Source organism: Rhopalosiphum padi, chromosome 2 (assembly GCF_020882245.1).
Source record: "Rhopalosiphum padi isolate XX-2018 chromosome 2, ASM2088224v1, whole genome shotgun sequence".
Taxonomy (NCBI): domain Eukaryota; kingdom Metazoa; phylum Arthropoda; class Insecta; order Hemiptera; family Aphididae; genus Rhopalosiphum; species Rhopalosiphum padi.
In genome coordinates this window covers 81,695,483-81,711,421 of record NC_083598.1, presented here as the reverse complement: position 1 = coordinate 81,711,421, position 15,939 = coordinate 81,695,483, and the positions used below count along the sequence as shown (strand labels likewise).

Here is a 15,939-nt window from a genome sequence, read left to right as displayed (position 1 = left end):
TCTTAATATTTTTTAAGTTAAAATTGGAAATAAACATTGAATTTATTTAAAAAAAACAAAAATTGCCAACGGCACGTAGTGTTCCCAAGCGGTCACCCATCCAAGTACTAACTACGCCCGACGTTGCTTAACTTCAGTGATCGGACGAGAACTGGTGTATTCAACGTGGTATGGTCGTTGGCGAAGAGATGGTAGAAAATAATAGTAATTAAATATCGTAATCAAATGTTTAAATTTTTTGGTGGTGGTATAAGACAAAAACTGAATTCAGTTAATTTTCAATATTTTTAAAAAATACTAAAAAGCAAACACGACACTATACATAGATTTCATATTATATTTTTAATAAAAATATTTTACAATTATCAATTAGCAATGAACAAAATACTTAAGTATTTAATAATACTATAATAATTATTATAAACTAACTAATAGTACTTGTCTAGATAGAATCTCTTGTACTGTTGTACTACCTGATAAAAACAATTTAAAACATATACTTACTATATGTATACTTAGGTACCTATATAAAATTGATATAAATTAACTGAGATTAAATTTCTAATAATTACAATAAGTAAATACCTATATTATTTATGATAAAGTATTCGTAATAATAGATATTTAGTTTATTTTTACGCTTAAATAATGCGAAACAGTTAACAAATATATTTTAAAAGCAGCCCAGGATCACATTATTATATCTGTATAATAATAATAAGTACCTATACTCTATAGATTAGGTTTGGTTAATTATCTGCAAAAAAAAATTTGAAAAATGTTAATTTATTCTATGAGAGGGGGATGGTGAGACGTGTTGATCTGTTAATTTTTTATTTTTGAGGGGATGGAGTATCGTACGAATTTCGAAACTACCTAGGCTTGCGAATTGCGTGCTAAATATCTGCATACATTTTTTTTAGATTTTCCATTGGGGAGAGGTGGCCAAACGTACCTACTTGATATGCGTATATTGAATATATGCATATGGATGGTCAGTTTATATACTCAATTTTTAATTCGGTTAATTAATATTAATATTCAGTAGCACTATGTTGCTAATACGAAATTTATTTTCAAGACATTATCGATACCCAGACCATATAATATTATATAAATGGCGCGGTGGACCTATAAATCAATACATAATACTTCTACAAAACAAAATGTATTGTTAAGAAACACGTATTCAAAAACGAGATATTGTAGTCATTGGTGTTTTTTATTTTTGGTTTACACGTTCGAAAACATTTTGACTAAGGGGAAAACTAAATATTATATTATACACGATATCGTTGTAACAATAATAATATCGGTGAAATAAGCATTCGCTTTCACTGATTAGAGTAGGTATACTTTATTACTATTCTGTATTCACAATATAATAATTATTATCCGAGTACTATAATAGGGCAACTGGGAAACACGGACCACACGTTTATAAAATTACACAGTTTAGACACATAATGATTTTAAATTATTTATACTTAAAATGATCCATTAACGGCTCTATTTTCATTTTGAGTCATTTATAGGAGGGTTTCCGGGAATTGTGTTTAAAAACTATTATAATCGACTAGCTGGTTCGAATTTGAACCAAGTTTTGCTGTACGAAAATGTTTGTAAAGAAGATAGTTGAAATTTCATCATCTGTAGCTTAATTTCAATATAAGTTTACAACATATTGTTAAGTTCCAACACAGGAGTGTCCTTCACAAGTAAAGTCTGTAGATCATCTACTTGTGATAACCTATCCTTCAAATGAGAGGACTATATTAAGCGTCTGTCCAGTCATAAAATAATACGAATATTATCATAATATTTAACTATTAATAACTTATTCAAACATTATAATATTAAAAATCTATTTGGCCAATGCGCAATAAATATTATTTTGTATAATAAAATATATAATAGGCGCCTATGCCATAAACTGAACCTGCGAGTCGTAATCGTGAAAAAACATAATATGTCTGTTCCTGTATTATGTGCGAGATGACAGACAAACAAATGTTGGTGTGGTGGCCCCTTAAGCAGATAACTTATTTGAGATTTTTCATACCGTAATAGTTTTTGAGCTATTTAACTTCGTGCACACATGACACGTACTTGAAAATTCCAAAACACAGAATTTAAATTATTTCATATTGACGGAAAAATTGGGGATTGAGTATGATTGGTAAATAAATATATATAATATATTGGTCATATATCCCTGCATCTATCAATACTTATTCTTTCTTACATTATTCGATATTACATACAATTTTGATATAAAATACAATCAGCCAAATTCTTGAAACTCAATTTCACCTCCTTCCCGTTTCACTTCTTCCGCTTGGTAAATAAATCAGCACCCGAACTCACACGTGTGTTTTTTATGACGTATATATCAACGCGTAATGGCTGTTTCATAAACCTGAATGTAATAATATGCACGTTAACAAGTTTATGATGTATAAACCTAAGAATTATATTATGTGCGTTAACGTTTCTTTGAAATTATAACAATCGACTGTCCCGTCATACGTGAAACAGTGTTCGAGACGATGATAATATTGTGTGTACTCGTATATGGGTAGTAGACGATGACATCGCGAGCAGAAACGCGTCTTTTTGTTTTCGCGTAAAAGCGCACAATCGTAGTAAGTACGCGCGAGTATGCATAATATATACATACATTATATTCCAAACACCTCAGAGAACGCTACACTCGACCCCCAACCATTCGAAATGTTATTATCGACCATTCCAAACACGCGTGTAATTTCGAAAACAATAACATAATATAAATCGTACATTCATATATTAGTGTTTGGAAACGACAATGACGACAACTTTTCAAGAGACGTAAAAGCAAAGTTTAAAAGGGTACGCCGCCGCCGACGACGACGACGACGTATTGTACACTATAGTAATATTATTATATTCTTCTCGCTTCGTATACGCGTATACACGTCGGATTTACCGTTTTTCTGCTCACACATCCGCACGGACTTCGTTAAAGAAATGTACTGCGAAAGCACGTCGACATCATAATATTAGAGTTTCGTCGAGTGCACTCGTACAATAAATGTACGACCGCAAGCACTCCTCCAGTTCGTCAGTCTTGCGTTTTTGTTTTTCTGATTTGCGTTCGGCAACAAAACAGTCGTATTATTTATTATCAGAGTATAATATGTGAAGATTCAGAGATGGGGGGGTTGGAAACTTCCAAAAACACGTGTGAAAATTCAGTTATAAATTCTAAAGTATATAAGACATCCATTCTCTTTGGTCGCAGAAAATGGACTTCATAGTACATAGTTATTTAACGTAATATCCATTAAACTTGTTGTGATTTGTGATTGTGTTAATCAATTAGGACAAGTTGACTCGTGTTTCCGATGTATAGTCATAAGTAAATAATTAAACGAAGGTTTTGTTTAGATTAAATTTGGCGAGTTTCTCCATCTTTAAATTGAAAATTTAAATTGCGTCTTTGGGGGTATAGTATATCATGGCTACGTCGTACGATATAGCGATTATGAAATCATAAAACGATCTCGCGAGCGAGTTGAGGTAGTTGAGGTATTACTACGACGAATAAAAAATGTATGATATGATAAACAAAATATGGAAAACATATTTGTTGGAGCATTGATTTGGTTTTCAAATCGGTTCACGATCGGTATTATAATATATACTTATTGTGGGTATATAAAAATATAAATTGTAATTTGCTTCTTCGGATACGAGTCGATGATTTTCGTTTATTATATTATACGATATTATTATTATTTGTGGTAGTAGGTATAGGCAATAGGCACCTAATGATGCGGTAATACAATATTTTGATATGAACCGAACGCATTTCTATACGACGGTCGTATACGGTCGTCGGTCGGTCATGCGTGTGGGTTTGCTCGCGGCCGTGTCTACCGATTTACCTATACATACGACGAACGAGGCGGCGATCAAACTGTCAGAGAACATCGAATATAATAATAATATATTATAGGTAGGCACACGAGATTAAAAACAGATTAAGAACGGTAACAAAAAAAAAAGGAGTGAGCCCGTCGCCAAAGACAGGTTTAGGTGCGCGTGTAAAACGAAGAAGCGACTACAACTGGCTACTGCGCCATTTTATTGTACCTATATATATATATATATATGACGCACAGATAGGTAGGTACGCTTTATTGTTAATATTATTATTGTACCTTTAATAATATACCTAATATGATATATTATACGCGCGCGCCCGTTCACGACCTATACATATGAGGTGGTAGTGGTGGTGGTGGTGGTGGTTCTTCACCCCACACGTACGCCCTTGTTACTCCACTGGTCCGTTCAGGTAAGAGGTACGATGTTGTTGTATTATCGTTATTATTACTATTATTTATATAGTTACAAACACCAGTAGCTGTTGCTGTTGGTGCTGGTCGAGTTGTTTTACGACCGCCGCCGACGCGTCGCGAGGCAAGAGAGAAAATTAAATTTAAAAAAAATACCTAAACCATTATCGTCATTATTTGGATCGCTCCGAAACGTATACCGACGGAATAATAATAATGTATAAAGGTGCGCCGTGTATTTTATTATATTCTACTGATTTAGTACTGTCATAACACGTCGCTGTCGATTTTTATCGCGCAGTCGTACAGACCATCGTCTAGTGATAGTCCCAACACGGTAGTTTTGATGCGTCGTGAAAGGGATGGCGTAGACCGGTACAATAGTAGTCTTCAACATTATTATTTGACTCTCGTTCCATTTTAGCGATTATTTATTATTTATGAGCCATAACATGTTTAAAAAAAAAAAGTTGATTTGTTAAATAATACTTGCTTATATATAATAGGTACTTTGTGTAATAACAGACAAATTTTATTATTAATTAATTAGTATTTTTAATATTTTTATTATTACGTTTATTATAATATTTTGTCTTGTGCGATTGAATAATTTATATTTAAAATTTTTATTGCATAATATAATATGTGTTTGAATCTCTCAATTTTTTTTTTTTTATTATTATTTATACATTCTGTTCAAAAATGTATGAACAATAAGCTAGATAATGTAACGATAAGAAAAAAAATAAACAAATTCATGGTTCAGAGAGCAAAGAAACCTCCTATTGAAAGAATTTCGAGCTAGCTAGGCACATTATATACTTATGTATTTTTAGTTTATATAATATTGTAAAATAATTAATTGCATATAGCCACCCGTAAGTTCACGTGATTCAAATTTGGGTCGTGACTCATAGGTTGAAGATATCAATATCATAAACAGACTATTAAGATCTTCTGCCCAAATGAGTTCAGGATTAAAAAGTACGTCAATAACAAAATGGTTGTCGTCCGACCGTCGTTGCATAAGCATCTATATAATATATTCCTTAATAATTATTTGCAATAATACATGGCACAATTGGCACATGTCTTCAAATGCCTCCCTTAGCCCACGATAAAATATAAGCGATGGTAATATATATATATATGGTGTATTTTATACCTAATGATATTACTGATTACAATAATAATAATATGATATATGTTAGGGTTATTGTCGGATCGTTCGACGAGAACAATGGCACTACGCTGTAACAAATAATAATAATATTATGTAACACATGATATAGAAAAAAAGAAAATTAGGTTCTTATGATTATATATTATAATATAATAGTTATATTATCACAAAATAATTTAACACGTACTTATGCTATATGTACCAGCAGCAGCTATACTATGGGATAACGGCTGTTGTGTGAATGTAAATATTATAATAAAGAGTCATTATAAATTATAATACGATAACGCGTGTATTACATCATTATAATTATTACCTTAAAATATTTTATTTTTTCGGACTTGCAGGTACACTAACTCCGCCGAGACCACCGATATTGAATCTCGTATGACATAATGTTTATTTAAATAATACAAAATAGTAATTATTGACTATATTATATTATTACATAGTCTATATAGTTATTGATTTCATTATACCTACCCAAAGTTATTTTCAAAAATTGAATGTAAATATGTTATATTATGATGTTGGACGAGTCGTCTTCAAAAAGTCAATATTTGTACCTAATATGAATAAATATAATTTTTTTTCTTATAAACTTAAAGACTACAAAACATGTAAAAAAATAGATTATTCCTAAATTCTATTTGGATTGTTATGTAACAAATAAAATTAAAATGTATAATTATACCTAATTGTCTGTTTTAGCTATAAATGTTAAAAGTGATTTTATAATTAAATTTCATTTATATGTATATAAATAAAAGAGTCTATCAATAGTTTTCTATTTTTAGTTTAAGTACATGAAAAATTTTAATTTTTTAAGCTATTTAGTATACAATTATGGAAATAACAATTAATATTTACTAATTAGCAAAAAAGGTGATTTATTATGTTATATAATTTTAAAACTCATTGTTGAATAGATAATAATTTGTTTTAGTTTATAATTCTAAAGATTCACATCTTATAAAAATATTGTTATGGAGTCAATTCAATTTTTCTTTAATTCATTTTACTATAAGCAATTTAATTTCTACTACTTTTATTTTAATATTGGATTGATGTTTAAACATACACACAAACTCAGACCCATATAGAACTGTAATCAAACTTTCGCCTATCGTATCTATATTATCAAACAAAGGTCATTTATATACACCACGATATTATGTTTAGATTTTGGCGCAATGGCGCCATTGAATTATTAACTACTGTTGCTGTTCTTGCTGCTATCGTAGAATTCGAGAGAACTAAAAACGCTTTTATTTGAGCATTTAGGCGTAAAGTTAAATTAGTTTTCTCTCATTCCTCCCCAACCTACTCGTTTAAACCCTAAAAGTGTTAATTAAAAAAAAAACGAATAAAAAAACATTCATCGAGCATCTCTAAATGAATTTTTACGGAGTTCTGAAAAGTTATTCCTTACCATAGGATACCTCACCTCACCGCGCCGTTAAGTTTTGTCACGGTTTTAAGTGTATATATTTAATTATATATTTAATGAATTCACGATTTATAAACGTGAGTCTCAGTTAATTACTTTTTTTGGAAAAACACATACATTTATCGTATTTATACGAATTTTAACCCGGCTTGATCAATAAACAATTATTGTTGACATTTTCAGAAATAGCTTAAAACTTTATTTTGTATTAATTGAATGTATAATAACCGTAATAATAGAAAAAACTATACTGAAACTTTTTTCCAAATCATTTTATTAACAACTACTAATTTTATTAGCTAAAATATCTGGTCTTGTATTAATGCAATTCAAATTATTTGAATACTACTTAATAATTATTATTTTAATAATTATCGATAAACATCTCTAAAGAATAAAATATAAAATAAATGTTAATTAATTATATATATATAAATATTAACCAATGATTATTACAAAAATAATTCATATGATATTTGTATGTTACGACTTGTGTTGTAAGAATGTTATTAGTATAAATATTAAATACTAAGTAGGTGTGAAATTATGAAATGTAACTTCATTTTTAAGGGTATTTAATATTATATAATCAAATATTTAAGTTGCACCTCAGTTATTCAAATGAAAACAATAATACAATATTTTTTTTCATCCCTGGATGTTAAAATTCTGTGATCCGGCCCTGTAGTTAAGTGTTTAAATAATATTATAAAATTATAAATTATAATAAAGACGACGTGACGTTCACATATGACTAGACAAAAAGACTTTCAAAAATATCTGGATTTAGACGGACGTGCTGGACTAACATTTTTATGGAACTGAGTGCCCAATTATGAAATTACTAACTATAAAGTAAACGAAATAATATGATATATTATGTTTTTACCTATCTACACGGCAAAGGACCTATAACTTATCTTTTTTAATTTGTTTTGATAATTATTTTTATTATTTATACATCTTGGTAATTATTATTTTTTATTATTTATTGTTTATATAAATACAAGGAAAATGACAAAAAAACCCCAAATTCAGATAAAGAAAATCAAAAATCCGAATAAAAACTGGCCGACTGTTATCCATCCAGGGATAACCACTAAAGATAAAACGTAACGTTTTGTTGTTTGGTTAAGCGGTGGTCAACATTTTTTCTATTGACTAAAATCGTTTTTAAAAAAATTAGCTAGACTCTAAAAAGTAAAGCAGTTTTTTTTAAATCGTTTCATTATGTGCTAATATTTGGTTAATAATAATATATAATCATAGTTGTTTTGAAATCGTTCAATTTCATTAATTGTTTTTGAAAGTTTAACCACAGATGATTAAATATGCAATGCCCAACTTTAGGAATTTTTAATGATTACCGAAAGGTGTATAGTTCGGAAGTTAATATTATGGGTAATGTATTATTAGTTATTAGTTATTATGTACCTGTATCATATTCCGGACGAAAAGATCATTAAAATTAAAATTACGGATCGTTACACTTTCACAATTTATTTGACTAAAATTGTATTGTTTATTTTTTTTTTTACATAACTTTCCTTTGAACTCGAACGAAGAATAAAACGCGCCTCATAACAATCATAACGATTAGTTAAATATATACATTTATTTTATTATGCATAAACGATGCGAGTCAGCGAAATTCAATAACGCAAAATAGAACGATTATAATAATTAGTAACTCCAAGAGTTAGTGTATATTGTACAATAATAAATAATATATATATGTTATATTTGTAAAATATTCAAAGTGAAGAACGTGCACTGCAATTTTATGTTTTCACCCATTGGTGCAGAGAAGTTTAGTATATTTATTATTTTATCCTCAACACTATTCCTTAACGTTATAATAACAATAGTCATCGCAATAACTGCAATTGCAGTGACTACATTTACATGACTACTAACTTTATAATAATATAACGAGTTATTATTATCTGTTACGGTAACGCACATTAAATTGCAATCGCAATATAAAATATGTTTATACATTTTGTCGTTAAACATAAACATAATGTTACAATCCACTTTATATTTCTTCAATTATAATTTATTTATTTTTTAATCGTCAGAAAATTATAACGCTTTAACCGGTTTTCGTTGTATTTTAACCGTCGATCGTATAAACGCTTTTTAATTTTTGAACCAAACGTGTTAGCATACGAATCAGTGTGGTTTGGAAATAAATATAATGCATAGTTAAAGAAATATCTCCGCATGTGGCCCATATTCAGATGCATATTGATTTAACGGCTTGTGATCGAACACAACGTAGATCGTATTTTGTGGGTGAAAAGTATAGATGTACCGACACGGTAAACACTATTCAAATGATATACAATATCCAAGTGTTTTTAAATTTTGTGCAGAGTATAACCAAATTATATTATAATATGCTTGATTTAAATAAATTAATATTATCATAGGTAGTATAACTGAGAAAATGGTAGTGCATCAACCTGTGGAATATACCTGGTATATGCTGTGTGATAAGTTATCATAGATATTACTAATAACTATAGTAAGACGATTGCGAGTGAACGTGATTTTCTTGCGCCTTTTATACCGTTATTGTTAAATTGTTAATCACGCCCAAGAAAATCCGTCGAGATCATGCGCTGTAACCGCGACTTTCCTCCGACCGGAAATCCTGCAGGCTCACGCCGAACGTCTCACGAATTATAATTGCCGGTTTAACACGATGCGCGCGAATCGATAAAATATATATTTATTTATTTATATGTACACATAATACTCATTCGAAACCGTTCGTAGCCACAAACGTTTGTACGAAATCGTACGCCGAACACGTACGACCGGTAAATGTTGTTTCTGCGGTCCACAAACGGAGTACATATATATTAATCCTCCGCCGTTGACGTGATGTATATATAGTTTTTGATCACGAACGTTGCCCTCGGCGTTTTGTTGTTTGGAGTTTTCAGGTAATCCCTGAACGAATAAGCGACGACTAGTTTTGTTCGGATATCCGATGTATTTTCCTTCGTCCGGATTCGGGTCGACCCGCGCGTCTTCCTGGTCGACACATAACTAAATAACATATTCATTACATCAAAGGTAAACACCGCGACCGCGACTTAAGTAACTGCGGGGAAAATAATACATGTTTTTTATTTTATAAGATTAAAAACCAATAATGTACGTATTATTAAATGCAATCTAACAACGTCAGTAGTAGAATAATATTAGCACATATATTCAAACACACACCCATAACAATAACGAAAAGCCACTAAAAGGTCAAGATCGACCTCCAGCATATACATGTTATGAAAACTAAAACAAATATTTCCCCCCCTAAAAATCCACGTCATATACTAAAGTCTTTTATATGTAATAATATATTACCACGATTGTTTTTCGTACAATATGTAGCATGCGTGGTTAACTGTGACGCTTCAGCGACTTCTTCTACTAATTCTTTACTATTGAGTTTTGCAATATGTGGTAGGTATATCTACATGGGTGTGATCAATGCATTTGACGACACCGGGGCAATTTAATTTCTTATAGTCATTACATTTCCAAATGGTCTTTTATTTTCGACGATTAATAAAATGTAATAAATGTTCACCTTTTTGGCTTTAACATACTATATTAAGGCCACGACATATAATATTAATTTTTGAAATAATATGTTTACACACACACACGTGGGATCCAAAACGACACAAGCCAACCGATTTACCAACACTATATATTATGATTAATATCATGAAACTGCAGTTTAAGTATTAGGGTATTATTATTATCGTGCTCAAATAAAGCTCCCGCTATTTATGTACCGCGATTAAATTGCAGCTCGTGACCCGACAGAATGACTTCGCTATTATTACGCGCGACACACCTACAGACGTACGTCGTCCTGCCACAAGACGCGCGACTGCTGTCCGACCCGCCGTTTATCGTCGAATTCGCGTCGGACGCTATCGACTACACGAATTCAGCCGTCCCCACACCAGTGAGAGATCTCGCAGTACCTGCTGGCCGAGCTCGACCACGCGAGTCGGGTAAGCGGCAGCGCGCTGTCCAACGGAATCTGGTCAGATAAACGTAATCACCGGATCGCCGTTCACCGACGACTGACCGACCGCTTGTCGCACGGTTTGTGTTCCGACATCGTGGTCGACATTACATTACATTACGGCTCGTACAGCTCATCATAATACCATCGTGCGCATCGAGTGGCGTTCCCGCCCCTCGTCACCTTCCCCGCGTACCCTTTTAGAAAAACTCCGTCATCGTCGACGTCATTCGTTTTCGAGAGCTGAATCAACACTGGATCGGAATTGGCGGAAAAAAACATATCGCGAGATCCCACGGGTTATACGGGTAGATATTATTATTTCGTGTGCGGAAAACAAATAGTATTTTATTGTGTTGACAGTCGTGTCACAGCGCATTGCGTACGAAAAAACAAAAAGAGCTTCGGTCCGCCACTCGAAAAGCATTAAAACGCACCCTCCCCAAATTCGGTTCCGCTCGCCGTGGTTGTCGCGTCGAATATCGTGCGGCCCGGCGACGTCGCATTAAATATCTCGGCGTGCGCGAGACGTCGAGTTTTGGCGGAAGAGCACTACAAACAGTACAAAGACAATATACTCGTATATATTTATTTTTGTATATATATACGTGGTTGTTCGAGTATACAACATTATATTAGGTATATAATACTACCAATATAATATAATATTATATACATAGCCGATGAAAATCAGAAAAAATGAACGCGAGATTTTCGATGACGTATGTACTTGGGGGGTTTAATGACGAGCTGTAAGTCAATAACCGAAGTTCGTTTTGACATTTAGCCCAACAAATGACGATTGTGGTATTAGCTTTCTATTGTAAGTATACGAGTTTTCGTTTACTTACTCATACTTTTTATAGATTTCAAATGTTTCAATACCCGTCGAGTTCGTCTTTTATTCAAACTCCGTCGGTTTTTATATTATACGTTTTCATAGCGATTTCATATGAATATTATTTCTTTTAAAATTCCCAAATTCATACAAGTTATAATGTTATACACATAACACTAGGCTAGCAGTTGTTTGTATTATGTAGTGCATTACTTGTACGTGTTGAACTACCCGAGTAGAATTAGTCGAATTATAACGGATATTGTTTCCACTAAAATCGTTTGCAAAAAAAAAATAACTACTTTAAAAAGTAAGTCATTTTTTTTTTTTTTTTTTTTTTAATAATTTCATTGAACGCTAATATTTAAGTAGTATTATGATTTAAAAAACGTCTAGTTTAAATTATTTATTATATAATGCAATACCCACTACCCAGTATTAGGAGCTTATAATGATTACGGAAAGATGTATATTTTGGGAGTTATTATAATATGTGTTATGTATTATTAGTTATTACGTAGGTACCTGTATTACATTCCGGCTGAAAAGATCATTAAAATTAAAATTACGGATCGTTACACTTTCACAATTTATTTTACTAAACAGTTATTGTTTTTTTTTTTTTTTACATAACTTTCGTTTGAATTCGGGCGAAGAATAAAATGCGAGTCATAACAATCGTAACGATTAATTAAATATATAAATTTATAGTATGCGTATTCTACGTGAATCGAACAAATTTATCAACGCGAAATATAACGATTGTTATTTGTAACTTCGCCAATATAGTATATATACAATATACATACTATTTATAAATATATTATATGTATGTAATGTATGTACAATATTACAGTGGTCGCCACTTATTGTAATCACGGTTAATGTTATCAATCGTTTATTGTTATCTAAAACTATAATTTACTACACTTTTCTGTACCAGTAAGCGAGAATATAAAATCTCAGTGCACCTTAAGTCAGGTTTTGATGTGAAACATCTAATGGCGCGACACGGTAGCGAGACTGACTGTGGCTTGTCGGCTCAATTCGCCGAAGCTCGGCAAAAAATTAATAATAATAATAATTAAAAAAAAAATAATAATTAAATAATAATAATAAATAATAATAATTTTCAACATTATTACAAAAAGAAAATTGTTGATGTTTCACATCTGCCAGGAGTCCCGCGACGGCTTAGTTTTTTTTTTTTTTTATAGAAATAGTATAGGTCTCTGTTAACAGATATCTAATTCTAATTGTGTCCATAATTTTAAAAGTTATGTTCAAGACTATTGATGTCATTAATTTTTTTCCTTCTTTTGTTTAATTGTGTTATAATAATATAATTTCTTCTTATTGTTATTTTTTCTTTATTTTTGGTAAATTAATTCGTTTTTGTAATTTATAATTTGTATTTTTTTCAGTGATGAAGTATGGACACAATTAATATAAATAATATAATATACAAGAGTTTGTATACTGTTTCGGTTGAACGTATGCATAGGTAACAATATCATATTAATATATTGCATAATATAATTTAGTATACAACACATATTTTGAGTAGGTGAATTTATTTTTTTGTAGTTGTTAATCAGATAATTTAGAAACATGGAACCTAGATCAACTTTATCAGTGATACTTGACGAAGTACGACAATACAATGAATATTATGCTGACTGGGAACGTCAGACCCGCCCATAAATGAAATATGCAATAACCCATAGCTGTTAGCAAATCGGTACATGAATGTTAACAATCAACAAACGTTTTTTTAAAAGTAATAAGAAAAACAATGAAAAGGCATAAAATCAATTTTAGGCGTCTAAACGGAGAGTAAAAGTAGAAATTAACTTGTGGAAACTTGTTTTTTAGAGTTGTCTTCTGATGAACAACGCCCCATGGACATATTATTATTTAATAGGTAAACACATTGTATATTATCGCTCTCGATAACGACATTCACGGTTCGAATTGAAAAACAAAGTACAAACACTTAATTTATATCGTATAAAAACCTGTGTCTGTCGTTTTTTCTGCAGCCATCGAAATAATAACAACAATATTAACGTTTGTTGACCGTGTCAGCAGTAATAAGTGATAGTGACGCGTGAATAGTGAATACGCATATTCATACTGGCGAGCGATTACGTGTGTGTATTAACGATTTATTGACTATGGTCCAAGGTTGGGACGACTAATAAACGTCGATTTGAGTGTTTTTCTTTTTATTTCAAGGTTACGTTTTGTCATCAAAATTAGAATAAATATGACATTTAAATGATTATCTTACCTAATTACAATTTCAATTATTTTTCCATACACTCGTATGTCTACAAAAATTAGCCACAGTCACACCGATTTCACGATTACAAATTATTTTACTACCGTCAGTCATTATAATAATTAGCGAACAACTAAAACTAGCGGTTCTAATGTTTACGAGATATATTGCGCTATTGATAATCATATGTTAAATAACTCGAGTAAACAAAAGAAACCAACTGTTACGTTATATAATTAAACATATTAGCCTGTATGTGTGTGTGTGTTCGGTCTTGGTTGAAGTGATGATGTATAGGATGTATACGCCTATCGGCGAGCGGTCGAGTGCAATCGAACGTCTCGAGAACCTGTTGACCGGAAAAATGTGTGTTCGGATGACGGTGAATCAATGCGAAAATCTGAAAATAAAAAGGGGTTAGTCAGTATATATAGTACCTATTTATAATAATTTAATTGAATGGTATGCCGAGTAGCGAATGTTAAATTAACGGACAATCGCACTCGACATTCGTCGTTGAACGAGGCGGATTTGAGCAACGGCCAACGAGAGCCATCGTGAACAATGCCACCGGAACGTTCCGAAGAAAAATCATGTCCGTAATCTGTATAATATCTATTATTGCCGTATACTTCATATGCTTATGCGTATTGTAATGAATATTCGATACAATTAAATGAGCACAGGAAAAATTAAAAGTCACTCGCGACCCTTTGCAGCACATTGTTGCTTTTTGTCGGGCCACAATTGAATTGGTTCTCGTATTTCGTACAAACACTTGAAAGTCTAAACTATAATATAATAATAATAATAATATACGTATACTTTAACGTTACATTATTCTTATTATACAGCACCGCGCATTGCCGTTTTCAAATACGAACCGCCGAAACAACGGAAGAATCAATTTCGCCATTTATTGAGTGCACATTTGTAGTGAGGTACGCATTAGTATAATACATGCGGTGCACCCTCAAATCAGTCGTTTTTGTTTTGTTTTTTTCCACAGAGCGCACCCTCCAAATTAGCTCCTAAAATACGTCGGTCGTCCGAAATATATAAAACAATATACAGTATTATAAAAATATTTTATTTCATCCATATAATATAAAGGCAAGGCCCTTAATAAAGAAAGCACAATACGCAAAACAGTTTTTGGAACAAACTTCAATATTAGCATATAAATACGAGAAAAAATTATATCAAGTACAAAAGATTACACATAAAGTGTATAAAAAATGCAGGTTATCATTGGTTAAGTGATTGGTGTGGTGACACGAGAAATATGAAATGTCGTAAACAACTGGAAAACGCGTTAAGGTTTGATTAATCTGCAATAACACACCTACAACAGCGTCCATTGAGATGCCCGACTATCTGCAGGATGCTTACGTTCGGCCAAAGAAGATGGGTCCAGCAAAGTAGCGATAGGAGTATAATCACGATAGGTGTACGAGGGATACTATGGAGAGGATTTTTTTCAGGTGAACGCGTAAAACTCGAGTTGTTAAAAACATATAACAGCAGTATTCACCAGTTGCGCCTAAAACGGCATTTCAGACATTTCAGTAACGCTCGCTTTTATCGTTAACCGGAATAACGACTTTACGTGTTACTATACAAATTTGAGCGCCATCGTTCCCAATGCATACACTTAATACACGAGGTATACCATTATACTACTATTATTATATACCATACGGCGACGGTTTCACTTTCTACAAAAACGTTTGCCCTCGAACGATCGTCGTTCAATACTATATCATAATAATAATAATAATAATAAT

The 15,939-nt window shown here is 31.7% G+C and overlaps 1 non-coding gene across 1 annotated transcript; it reads right to left on the bottom strand.

The window, feature by feature from the left end:
- Positions 1 to 63: 63 nt before the first annotated feature.
- LOC132923537 (5S ribosomal RNA) lies at positions 64 to 182 on the bottom strand. The gene has a single exon (XR_009661193.1). It is a non-coding gene; the product is annotated as a 5S ribosomal RNA (ribosomal RNA).
- Between the last annotated feature and the right edge of the window lie 15,757 nt (positions 183 to 15,939).